The sequence below is a fragment of the Phoenix dactylifera genome, unplaced genomic scaffold (assembly GCF_009389715.1).
Source record: "Phoenix dactylifera cultivar Barhee BC4 unplaced genomic scaffold, palm_55x_up_171113_PBpolish2nd_filt_p 000621F, whole genome shotgun sequence".
NCBI lineage: Eukaryota > Viridiplantae > Streptophyta > Magnoliopsida > Arecales > Arecaceae > Phoenix > Phoenix dactylifera.
In genome coordinates, this window is record NW_024068016.1 from 228,352 (window position 1) to 242,024 (window position 13,673).

Sequence of the window (13,673 nt, forward strand, 5' to 3'; positions counted from 1 at the left end):
TTTTTGTTCTATCATTGCATCTCCAGAGTCTTTCAGAATATTTCGTCTAAATCATTACATTTTTTTTTCATAATCTATAAAATTTGGATTTGTAGCTGTACCTTGTCTATTTTGTGTTAATGCTTCTTGGTGGATAGCTATATTCTTCCTTAATTCCTGGGATTTTCTTCATTTACTTGCTGTTATCACTAGAATCCGAGGATAAAGTATGGGCTTGGATGTCTCTCATCTAATTCTATGTAATTCTCTTTTTCTTGGAGTTAACCTTTTCTTTTGTTGCTTTTTATTGACCGAAATTGGTCTATTGCATTGTTATTGCTTGAAGGTCTTTCCTCTGCTCTTTTGGTGTGCTTTTGAGGTTTAATTATTTTGGGTGGGAAAAATTGTGTTACAAGCTCATGATTAATAGATAACAAGATTGTTCTCTTGTATTTCCCTCCTTCCCATCATTTGTGTTACTCGATCTATTGTTCTACTTCTTTGTTTAGCGGACTGAGCTCTTTTTGCTTATTTTTCACTAAAATTGTGCCTCCCGTTATTATCTTGTTTAAAGCATTACTGAATGTTTTGAACTCTGATTTGATAACTCACTGGTGATATGGAACATTGAATGGAGATTTGTAGGAGATTTTTGGCCCAACACATACTTGTATGTTGACAGGGCTTTACACATATGGTGTCTTTTTATCCTTATGTTTGCACCAATAATGTGGCTTACATGTTCTTCATGTGATCTAAGAACTAGATCAGTTTCATATCATCTCCAACATGGCAATCATGATTGTCATGCAGAACAGCTTTACAAGCTGATTCATTACATTCAATGCTACTGTGCCTTTTCCTTGTCTTCTTTTTTTCAAGAAAATTGCTTCTTAGTACTATGACTTTATCTATAATCATATGTTTACATGTGTTCTCTTATGTTTATTGATCACTTCAATTGGACTCTATCATCTAGGTACCCATCATACTGTCGACCAAATATATGGCCTTCCATTTCTTTGCCTGAGCTTGAACAAGGTACATGGGCATCTCTCCTCTGAATCCATATATGTGAATAATACTGGAGAAGGTTCTTCAGTCTGTTGTGTAAATTGTATATTATCATCTTCATGAGATTCCTAAGAGGAAGTTATATCCATCACTGTGAGAACTTTGAGAATATGGTCCCTTCCAATTCTCATTTGAAATGCTTCTGAAATGTTGAGTGATTCATGTTGGTAGAATTAATTGGGTGATTCTCATAATAAATTTTCCTGTAATTTCTTTCTCTGATTATTTTAACTATTCTTTTATAGATCCAAGATTCTTCACGCTTATTCACTGATTCAAATTCTAGCATCCATCACTCAAGTTCTTGACCCAAAGATTCATCAACACCTAGGTATATTTTCAATTTTTGTGATTATGTATCACCGTCTTTATAATTAAAAATTTAACTTTGTTTATCAGATAATAACCATATTTTCTTTATTTCTTTTTTCTTGTCCTCCAGCTTCTTTTTTTCAGTCAAAGTTTGTTCTGTTATGAATGACTAGAATTGTGCCATTCTAACATTTGTTAAATGCTTGATCATGTAACTTTTAGTAATATCTGTTTGAGTGATAATGGACAGTGATCCAAGTCAATCTCTCCTACTTTTGTTCTTTATATATTTTATTCTAGGTTCCTGGGTTCAACTACGGATTGTGACATTGCCTCCTCAGATAAATTACTACATCTACTTGTACATTTTACATAAGTATCATATTTTTTTTTGAAGAGCTTAATAAATTTTGTATTCTTAACTTCTTAAGGTTTTTTTATTACAGGTTTCTGATACTTCATCTGCGCGTAGAAATGGTGACCCCATTGATCCCTGAAGCTTTTATTTTGGAATTTTATATGTATTTTTTTTATGCTTTTCGAAGTACATTGCAAATGTAAATTGACAGTATGAATGTAATTTGACAATATGAATGTAATTTGACAATATGAATGATTTGATAAATATGTTTGATTGTGCTATGAGTATAATCTCGTTTAGTGTGAATGCCTTTGATTTTGTAAACAGAGTTTTAAAAAAAAAATTAAATTTTTTTAAAAAAAATAATACTCTAACGACGCTTTAAAGCGTCGTTAAAATCACGGTCGTTATCTATTACCGACGCTTTAAAGCGTCGGTAGGTTTGACTTTAAAGCGTCGTTTAGTGTGAATGCCTTTGACTTTAAAGCGTCGGTAGGTTTGCAATTAGCGACGTTTTTATGCGTCGCTAAATTGTACGTTACCGACGCTAAAAAGCGTCGCTAATGACCGACGCTTATGAAAGCGTCGGAAAATGTTTTATCCACTGTAGCATAGGCGACGCTTTACCGACGCTTGGGATAGCGTCAGGATGGTTTTTACCGACGCTTAAAAGCGTCACTAATGGCCAAAAAAAGCGTCGCTAATGCCCAATTTTCTTGTAGTGGTAATAATTCTCTCTTAATATATTAACATATAGAGAAGGAGAGCTATTAACAATCCAATGGAAGCTCTGATCTCTCTAAAACTTCATTGATGCTCCTGCATGACGTCGTCACGCATCGTTCCCATCACAAGCACCCATTTTCTCTTCGTTCCTCTTGCATCCACCTCCTACCAGTCCTATCAAACCATTGATAAAGAGTATGTTCTCACAAAGCATGTCAGCTTACGAAATTTTCTCAACAGGTTCTCTCCACAAGTTGGATGTGTATTGTAACACCCGGCCCTTTGTGAATCGGGCTTGGTCCACTTGACCAGCCTGGTATTTAATTTAGGTTGCGGCCTAAGCTTGGCTTGAAGTGGGGCCCATATGATCGAAGTGAAAACCTCCACCTCGGCAAAAGGAGGAGGCGGACTCCCACTCCCCAATCTCCAACAGGGTCTAGGAAAGCTAGCCTCTGCCGCTTATTATATAAAACCCCTGCCACCCCATGTAATGTTGCACTGATCTCTCTCTCTCTCTCTCCTTCCTTTTTTTTTTCTTTTTTTTTTTCAAACTTTCACCAGCATATCTGATTATTGTGTACCGATCTACCAATTCATCACCTTCCCTGGCAGAATATCGATGTATGAGTGCACAATCATCATTGATAAAGGTATTGATGTACTGGTGTATGACTATCACTAGTAAGATATCGATGTACTCACTAATAAGGTATCAATATATAGTCATGCTGCGGGTCTAAATTTAATTCCAATCAAAGCTCTTTTTTTCAAAAATATGTTCCATATTCCAAGTTGAAAGCCACACCGAAATCAACACACTCGATCAAGAATTATATAATATTTTATAAAAAGTATATTTAATAATAAAATATTAGGCATCAAGTTTATAAATTATAAATAATTTGATTTTAATATTTTTAATTTATCGATAAATTTAGAAATGTGAAGCATTATTTACCTTGTAAATAGAATCAAATGACAAATCCAATGCTTTGTATTTTTATCAAAAATTCAGCCATGACTAATCTCAAAATTTCCACACAAGATTGAACCTAATAATTTGAGAATATTATCATGGAAATTAAGGCAACGGGTCTAGCTAGAATGAGGTCTACAATGGTGTGGGTAAGCTCAATCTGGTAATCTAATCGGTGTAATCATAAAACAGGATTCAAATCAAAGTTTAGTGTATAACGAGTAGAGATTTAGGACCCTTTTATCGGATTGACCCAGCTTGCAGGGGAGGGACCCTCCAGGGTCTATCCAAAAAGAAGAGAAAGGGAAAAAAAATTATATATATATATATAAATATAAAGAAAATAAGAATTTTTTTTTCTTTGCTGATGCTTAGGCGGGCGTCTCACAGTACACGAGTACGGAGACACCCAATAAGTCAGAAAACACTATATCATGAAGAGCCGTGGGAAGCTCTCCCCCGTGCATCCACAAAATGTCGTCTGAGTGACTGGCCACGTAAGAGGCCACCCAATTTGCGGCCTCATTAGCCTTCCTATAAACATACTTGGCCAGAAAGGCGTCCCCATCATAAACAAGGAAACGCAGACCGTGTGCTGATCGAGCATGGCGATGGAACTGCTGCGGGTGATGCTGGAAATGGGTAGAATCATGGAAAATAGGTAGAAAATAGAAGATGATCTGAAACCACAATAATCTGGCAATTTCTTATTATTCATGAAGCCAACGAGAGAGAGAATAAAATACGGGAAATTACTTTCCCATCCTTCGGAAGACTCCTCTGTACCAAAAAATATTTGTTGATTAAATCTAAAACATCCGGTCCAAAGATTTTCCAAACTGTAATTCCTGGTCCCTGAGCCGCTTTTAATTTAAAATAAAATACCAAAAATGCCCCGCCTCTCCTGATCTCCCATCCCCCCGAAGAAGAAGAAGAAGAAGAAGAAGAAGAAAACGGCTGGTGCCGAAGAAGAGGAAGAAGGGTGCCCTCCCGCGTCCGCGGCCGACGGCGGCCCGACCCCCTCCTGCGGCCCCCTCTTGCAGCCGCCACGGCCCGGCTCCCTTCCGGCTCCGCCGGCTCGCGGGAGGAGAAGATAGAAGAAAGAAGAAGAAGAAGGGAAGAAGAGAAGGACAAAAAAGAAAAAAAAGAAAAAGAAAAAAAGGGAAAAAATAAAAATAAAGTTAAATAATCTTGGAACACAGTTAAATAAGTTTGGAACACACTTAATCTAGCCTGCAATACAGTTAAATAAGTTTGGAACACACTTAATCCAGCTTGGAACATAGTTAATCTAGCATGGAATACAGTTAAATAAGCCTGGAACATAGTTAAATAAGTTTGGAACATAGTTAAATAAGCCTGAAATATAGTTAAATAAGTCCGGAACACAGTTAAATAAGTTTGAAACATACTTAATCTAGCCTGGCACACAGTTAAATAAGCTTGGAACATAGTTATTTTGCCTCCGAACATAGTTATTTTGCCTCTGCACACAGTTAAATAAGCTTGAAATACAATTAAATAAGTTTGGAACACACTTAATCTAGCTTGGAACACAGTTAAATAAGTTTGGAACACACTTAATCTAGCCTGGCACAGTTAAATAAGCTTGGAACACAGTTAAATAAGTTTGGAACACACTTAATCCAGTCTGGCACACAGTTAAATAAGCTTGAAACACAGTTAAATACGTTTGGAACACACTTAATCTAGCCTGGCACACAGTTAAATAAGCTTGGAATACAGTTAAATAAGTTTGGAACACACTTAATCTAGCATGACACACAGTTAAATAAGCTTGGAACACAGTTAAATAAGTTTGGAACACACTTAATCTAGCTTGACACATAGTTAAATAAATTTGGAACACAATTAAATAAGTTTGGAACATACTTAATCCAGCCTGGCACACAGGGGTCACTTAAGGGGTCGACTCCCGCAATGTTGGGGTCGACTCGAACTGTCCAGAGGTTGACTTGAATCTGCGTGAGGTCGACACTTAGGTTTGGCTGATTTCGGCTGCTCTCTGTCTTTGCTCTGTGCCACTTAAGGGGTCGACTCGCCTTGCACTAGGGTCGACTCGAACTATCCAGAGATCGACTCGAATCTACGTGAGGTCGACTTGAATCTGCATGAGGTCGACACTTAGGCTTGGCTGATTTCGGCTGCTCTCTGTCTTTGCTCTGTGCCACTTAAGGGGTCGACTCGCCTTGCACTGGGGTCGACTCGAACTGTCCAGAGGTCGACTTGAATCTGCGTGAGGTCGACACTTAGGCTTGGCTGATTTCGGCTGCTCTCTTTCTTTGCTCTGTGCCACTTAAGGGGTCGACTCGCCTTGCACTGGGGTCGACTCGAATTATCCAGAGGTCGACTCGAATCTGCGTGAGGTCAACACTTAGGCTTGGCTGATTTCGGCTGCTCTCTGTCTTTGCTCAATGCCACTTAAGGGGTCGACTCGCCTTGCACTAGGGTCGACTCGAACTGTCTAGAGGTCGACTCGAATCTGCGTGAGGTTGACACTTAGGCTTGGTTGATTTCAGCTGCTCTCTTTCTTTGCTCTGTGCCCCTTAAGGGGTCGACTCGCCTTGCATTAGGGTCGACTCGAACTGTTCAGAGGTCAACTTGTAGAACAAATTTCCTAAGAGCACTTAACTATATGCACAGTTCTACTAACTGTGTTCGCAGATAAAATAACTATGTTCGCAGACAAAATAACTATATTCGTAGGCAAAATAATTGTGTGCAGAGGCAAAACAACTATGTGCAGAGGCAAAATAACTGTGTTCGGAGGTAAATAACTATGTGCAGAGGCAAAATAACTGTGTTCGCAGGCAAAATAACTATATGCAGAGGCAAAATAACTGTGTTCGTAGGCAAAATAACTGTGTTCCAAGCTTATTAATTGTGTGCCAGGCTAGATTAAGTGTGTTCCAAATATATTTAACTATGTTCCAAGCTTATTTAATTATGTGCAGAGGCAAAATAACTATGTTCGGAGGCAAAATAACTGTGTTCCAAGCTTATTTAACTGTGTGCCAGGCTAGATTAAGTGTGTTCCAAACTTATTTAATTGTATTCCAGGCTAGATTAAGTATGTTCCAAACTTATTTAATTGTGTACCAAGCTTATTTAACTGTATGTAGAGGCAAACTAACTGTGTTCGGAGGCAAAATAACTGTGTTCCATGCTTATTTAATTGTGTGCCAGGCTAGATTAAGTATGTTCCAAACTTATTTAACTGTGTTCCAAGCTAGATTAAGTGTGTCCTAAATTTATTTAATTGTGTGCCAAGCTTATTTAACTATGTGCAGAGGCAAAATAACTATGTTCGGAGGCAAAATAACTGTGTTCCAAGCTTATTTAACTGCGTGCCAGGCTAGATAAAGTTTATTCCAAACTTATTTAACTATGTTCCAAGCTTATTAAACTATGTGCTAGGCTAGATTAAGTGTGTTCCAAACTTATTTAACTGTGTTCCAGGCTAGATTAAGTGTGTTCCAAACTTATTTAACTGTGTTCCAGACTTATTTAACTGTGTTCCAAACTTATTTAACTGTGTTCCAGGCTTATTTAACTATGTTTCAGGCTAGATTAACTATGTTCCAGACTGGATTAAGTGTGTTCCAAACTTATTTAACTGTATTCCAGGCTAGATTAAGTGTATTTCAAACTTATTTAACTGTGTTCCATGCTTATTTAACTATGTTCCAAGCTTATTTAACTGTGTTTCAAACTTATTTAACTGTGTTCCAAGCTTATTTAACTATGTGCCAGGCTAAATTATGTATGTTCCAAACTTATTTAAGTATGTTCCTAAATTAAGTATGTTCCAAACTTATTTAACTATGTTCCAGGCTAGATTAAGTGTGTTCCAAACTTATTTAACTGTGTTCCAAGTTTATTTAACTGTGTGCAGAGGCAAAATAACTGTGTTCGGAGGCAAAATAACTGTGTTCCAAGCTTATTTAACTGTGTGCCAGGCTTGATTAAGTGTGTTCCAAACTTATTTAACTGTAGAGAACAACGCGGTAGCTGCGGTAACTTTTCCCGCCTGTAGTGTAGCTCTATCCACCACCATCCTCGGAGACGACCTTCTATCCTTAAATAGGCCAGCATTCCTATCCAACCAAATATGATAATGATGACCCAAAGATTGATTCATAGATTGATTTTGATGATCACAAAACCTTGAAGTATAGATACTAATGTTTATGTTGCAAGGAGAAAGATATTTATTTTGCAAGGAACATAGCAAGTTGGAAGAACACAAGAAGGCCTCCAAAGCTCTCAAGTTGGAAGAAAGCTACAATTTATTGGCCCAAGTTTAAAGTTCAAAGGATTCAAATTGGAGGAGTAAAATCAAAAGAAAAATTCAAAAGAACAGTCTTCGAGTCGACTCCAGTGGAACGCGAGTCGACTCCGATGGTTGGTAGGTCGACTCCAAAGAAAGCAAGAGTCGACTCTCAGCGGAACACAAAGAAAAAGTCAGAGAGCATTTTTGGGACTCTGAGATTCGAGTCGACTCCCGCATTGCACGAGTCGACTCCGAGACTCCGCGACCATCAACAGACAGAAAACCAAGTTACTGCCTCTGAGATTCGAGTCGACTCCCAGACAGCTCGAGTCGACTCCAAGGCAGCGCTACACCAAGATGGCAGAAGGCTGTGTTTCGCAAACTGAGAGCCGAGTCGACTCCAAGGAAGTTCGAGTCGACTCCAAGACTGGACGAGCCAAAAGACAGAGGATCGGAAGTTCGGGCTCTGAGATTCGAGTCGACTCCCAGGACAGTCGAGTCGACTCGAGAGGACAAAATTCAAAATTGGATCCACGGACTTCAGTGGATGAGCCGACTCCGAAATTGCCAAGTCAGCTCCAGAAGTTGGCGAGTCGACTCCAGGTTAAGACGAGTCGACTCCTAGTCGAGGCAAGCACATTAATTCAAATTTGGAACAGTGGCCGAGTCGTCTCCGGTAAAACACGAGCCGACTCCTGCAACAGGCGAGCCGACTCCTGATCGCGCGAGTCGACTCCGATCCCAACGGTAACATTGTCAGGAAATGCAGACTGTGTCCAACGGCTCTTTTTCTTGTCTCTAACGGCTATATTCTTGTTTCCACGCCATCTAAAGCTATAAAAACAAGAAGAGAGCTAGGGGAGAACTCATGGAAGTGGGAGAGATCATCTAGGAAAGAGATCTCAAAGAGATTACAAAGGAAATCTCCCATAAGCACAAAAGGGCCACCCAAAACGAAATAGAGAGAAGAAGAGCATCCAAGTGAATCCGAAAGCTTCCTCTCCATCCGTGTGCTGCCTCGGGGATCCTCTACTTCATGCCAAATCAGAGGAGGATCAAGTAAAGAAGAAGCCGAGCTCCTCCATCTTCAAAACTCGTTTGAGGGCTTCTCTTTACTCTATTTGTTTATATTGTCATATTTGCTTGTTTAAGAAGCTTCGTTTTGTTTTATACTTTGTTTTAATATCTTGTAACTTGATTCAATCAAGGGATTGAATCAAGGGGTTAAGGTTTGTTGGTGAGCCAAAGAAAAACCAACGGTGATAGGTTTGTTGGTGAGCCGAGGGTAAAACCAACGTGTAAGGGTTTGATTGTGAGCCCGGAAAAACAATCGGAGAGGTTCTAGTCGGTGAGCCTGGAAAAACCGACCGAGTTCGTTGTGCGCTCGTAAAACAACAAGTTGGGTTGTGAGCTTGTAAAACAACCGGCTGTAATCGGTAGGATTATAGTGAAATTTCCAAGAGGTCTTGGGGAGTGGATGTAGGTGCTGGGGTGCACCGAACCACTATATGTCCTTGTGTTTGTAATGCCTCTAGTTATTGTCTAACTAACACACTTACTTACTTAGATAAATTGCTTGCTTAATTCTTATCCGCACATCCTTTAGTTGCAAGCATATTTAATCAAGTCGAAGTCTATACATCAAACCCTTGCTAAGTTTAACTTTCACTGTGCATCTATACAACTTAGCATAGTTAATCAAAAAGTTTTAAAAGTAGCATAAAAATTTTAAAAGACCCAATTCACCCCCCCTCTTGGGTTGTATCTACTGGGCAACAAGTGGTATCAGAGCAGGTGCTCTAAGTTTAATCATTGATCTCACGATCAAGAGCCAAAGATCATGACAACTCAAATAGATAGTTTTCTAGGAGAAGGACAATCAATTAATACACCTCCACTATTTAATGGCATAAACTATACACATTGGAAAATACGCATGCGCATCTTTATTCAATCACAAAACTATTACTTATGGAAAATCATAATAAATGATCTTCACATACTCTCTCAAACTTTTAATGAAAAGGACTTAGCACAATTGAATGCTGATGCTATGAACATATTATATTGTGCTATTCAAGAAACAAAGTTTAATGAAATTTCTGCATGCTTATCTGCTAAGGAGATCTGGGATACTTTAGAAAATATTTATGATAAATCTCAGATTAGCTCTCATGTGCTTCAATTACATTCTAACAATGAGACTGCAGAAAACGGTGTTGAATCTCCCACCTCAGTCGAGTCGACTCCAAGTATTTCAGAGTCGACCCTCAAGATAACCGAGTCGACTCCAATAAGGTCCGAGTCGACTCCGAGGAAATCAGCTTCCTAAAGACAAAGAAAAAGAGGAAGCAAGAAGAAAGGAAGAAAGAGATAAAAAGGAAGAAAGCCTTGACCAAGAAAGAGTCAAGCCAGAAAATAAAAGTTAGGAGCAACAATGATGATATTAGCTCCAAGAAACTACAAGAGGTAACGGACTTGTGCTTTATGGCACAGGAAGACAAGGTAAAATCTGAATCTACTTTTACCTCAAATGATTTTCAAGACGAATTCTCTTATGATGAATTATTAAATGCTTTTCACGATTTGTATAGTGAATGTAGAAAATTAGCTGTAAAGAATAAAAATCTTAAGAAACTAAATCTGAAAATTTCAAAAGAAAGAAATTCTAATGATGAAATACAAGAAAAACTAAATTCTGAAAATGAAAGCTTAAGGTCATTTTCAGAAGAATTCATTCAGAAAAATCATAGCTTAATTAGAGAAAATCAAAACTTAAGTAAAGAAATTAATCAATTAAAATCTTTTATTAACAAATTCACCGTAAGCTCAGAACGATTGAAAATGATGTTTGAAAGCCAATATGTTGCTTATGATAAATCAAAACTTGGCTTGACTCCTTTACTTAACAATAAATCTCTAGAGAAAAAGGTTATCAATTCACCATGCAAACCATTAAATAAGATAACTTATCTCAAACATGAAAAGAATGGGCATAACAACTTTTTCCATCATTCTAACACAATTAAATCAAATGGTAAAATTATTACTATTAAACATATCTGGGTTCCAAAAGGAACCATATGTCCTAACTCTCAAGGACCCAAGCAAGCTTGGGTACCCAAAATGAAAATATGAGGATGTAGACATAGATGTGCCAAGATACCCATGGAACAAATAAACTCATACAAGTAGGTGTTCTAGACACACTGAAACTTAAAACATACTTATGAAAAGTAATTTTAAATAAAAAATAATAATAATAATAATAAGGAAATCAGTAATTCTTGCATCTCATCATTATTTGTGCTTTAGTATTTGATATGATTTGCTAGTAGTGATCAATTTTGTGATATAGAAAATACTTTTGGAAATATAATCAAATCTCTTCATTTTTTAGTATACTTTACTCACTATTGGATAAGTTGCTAAATGATTAATCAATTTATTAAGAATAACTCTATGAATTCTCTATATGCTTGATTGAGAGTTATTATCCATGGCATTATTGTTTATTGATCATAGATATGATAATGTGTACTTGGTATGCTTTTGAATATATGCACTATGAATACCAAGAAACCATCCTTGGCATATAAAATCAACTCATGCTAGTATGTACTTAATCTCAAAAGACCTTGCCATAGGCTTACTTAGATTATCTACTTAAAGGTCAAAGTTTTGCTATGCATGCTAACTAAGGAAACAAACAAAAATCATTTCTAAATCTAAAGATGTTGTTTCCATCTCCAAGTTTTTTCAAAAGCTTACATTGGATTTATTCTTGAAAAATAAAACTGAAGTATTTTTCTGTATTTACTAAATCTTGTAAAAGTGGTTCAAATGATAAAGGTTTCCAAACTGTGAAGATAAAGAGTATCATGGCACAGTGTTGAAAACCAAAATCCTGATAAAGGTTATACAGAAAATAATATTAAATCCAATGATTTCAGCACCAAGGACACCATAAGCAAAATAGGATTAATAGAATTCTTGAAGAAATGAAAAAGACAATTATGTATGATAGTCATCTACTTAAATAATTTTTAAAAGACTATCATCACTGCTTGTCATACATATGATTTCTATTTTTGATGAAAATTTTGATCTTCTGAAAAATGGAAAATGAACCATTGCATATCTTTCATATTTTTCAGTCGTACATGTTATTATGAAAATAATGCCAAATCTGATAAAGATACTTCTATCCTTGGATATCATTCATCAAGCAATGCATATAGAACATTCATGAAAAATTCTAGTTGTAGAAGTATCAATTCATTTTATTCTTTATGAGACTAATGATTTATTATCAAAATACTAAAATCAAATTATATGGTTAATCTTTTACATATGCACTTAATGAAGAAAAATTGATGACTACTAAAAGACTAAATCAAGAAAAGAGGAAATAGATCTTGATAAAGATTCTTGCATGATTAGAATTAAAGATCATCATTATCATGTGCTTGCTTCATGAGCTTTATATTCTGTCAAATGAATGTGTAGAATGCACTCCTAGGTACTTATTTTATTAAAGAAGATATATGTTAAATAACCACCATATTTGAAAACACTCATTACAAATATGATAAAGCAATATATAACTTGGAACAAGCATCAAAAGCATGATATTAAAGCTTAAGTAACCTTTTTGATAGAAAGTAATAGTGATAAATCTATGGATCAAAAAGAAGAATTAGTGAATCTTATTTGCTCAAAGTATGCATTGATGACATCATTTTTGGTTCTACTAATGAAGAGTTATATTGCAAGGTGAGTTTGAAATATGATGAATGAATTAACATCTTCTCTCAAACTCCAAATTAAGACAAACAGAAAAGGGGATCTTCATTGACCAACGTTAGTCCACAAGAAAACTCTTATAGAAGATTGGCGTGAAGAAGGTATATCTATGACCCCATCTTGTAGAAATTGTAAAGGATGAGCAAAGTAGATCTATTGTTTTAAAGCTGTAGTGAAGCATGATAGAATAATTATTTTATCATACAGCTAGTAGACCAGATTGTATGCTCATTATGTGACCTTGTGCAAGACTTCAATCTAACTTTAATGAATTATATTTTATTGATAACAAATAAATCAGAATCAGAATCTTGATAGAAACAACTGTTAAGATAAAGTTGATTAAAACTTAGCTAACATGTCTTATTGATAATTATCTTAAGCAAATAGAATCTAAGCTAAATTGATTCTGAAAATAAAAAATTGATTTGACCTTGATAAATCTTTCCATTGCCTCACATGCTTGTCCTTGAACCAGCTTGGTTAATGAAACTATCTCTTTAGTTCAAGTGATATGTGCTTGCTTATATTTAGGCAATCTCTTGAGTAAAGTGACTCAACATGCAACTATTATCATATCTTATATTGAGTCATCTAGTCAAAAAATATGTTGGATGAATGAAGAAACTAATGACTTTCTTTCAAGAAAGAAAAGGAGTTTGTTAATAATGCAGGATCCTTGAGCAAGAAAATGAGAGATCTCAACTTGAAGGATATCTCCATGTAGGATACAATAAACATTCACATGCAAACAAGAGAGAGGACCTTCTTCAGCCAAAAGTTCATACATAAGAAATCTAGTAGGTATTTGACTGAAGAATGCAGAATGAATTGGTAATTCTAGATACTTCTCTCATAAATTAATTGAGCAAAGTCAATAAATTATGGCATGATTAAGGTCTTTAATTATTAATTTTTGATATCATATATATATTGATTGACTTATGCTTTTAGAAATTGTTTCATGGTTTGCCCAAACTATAATATATCTTTGCATATGTCATAACCATGAAATACACAAGTTTATGCTTAAAATTTTGATTTAAAATAACTTGTAAGAAATTATGAATCATTGAGCACAATGAAAATGTTGTTTGCATGATATACATCTATATGATACATAAGATTATTTCTTTATTCTGCTC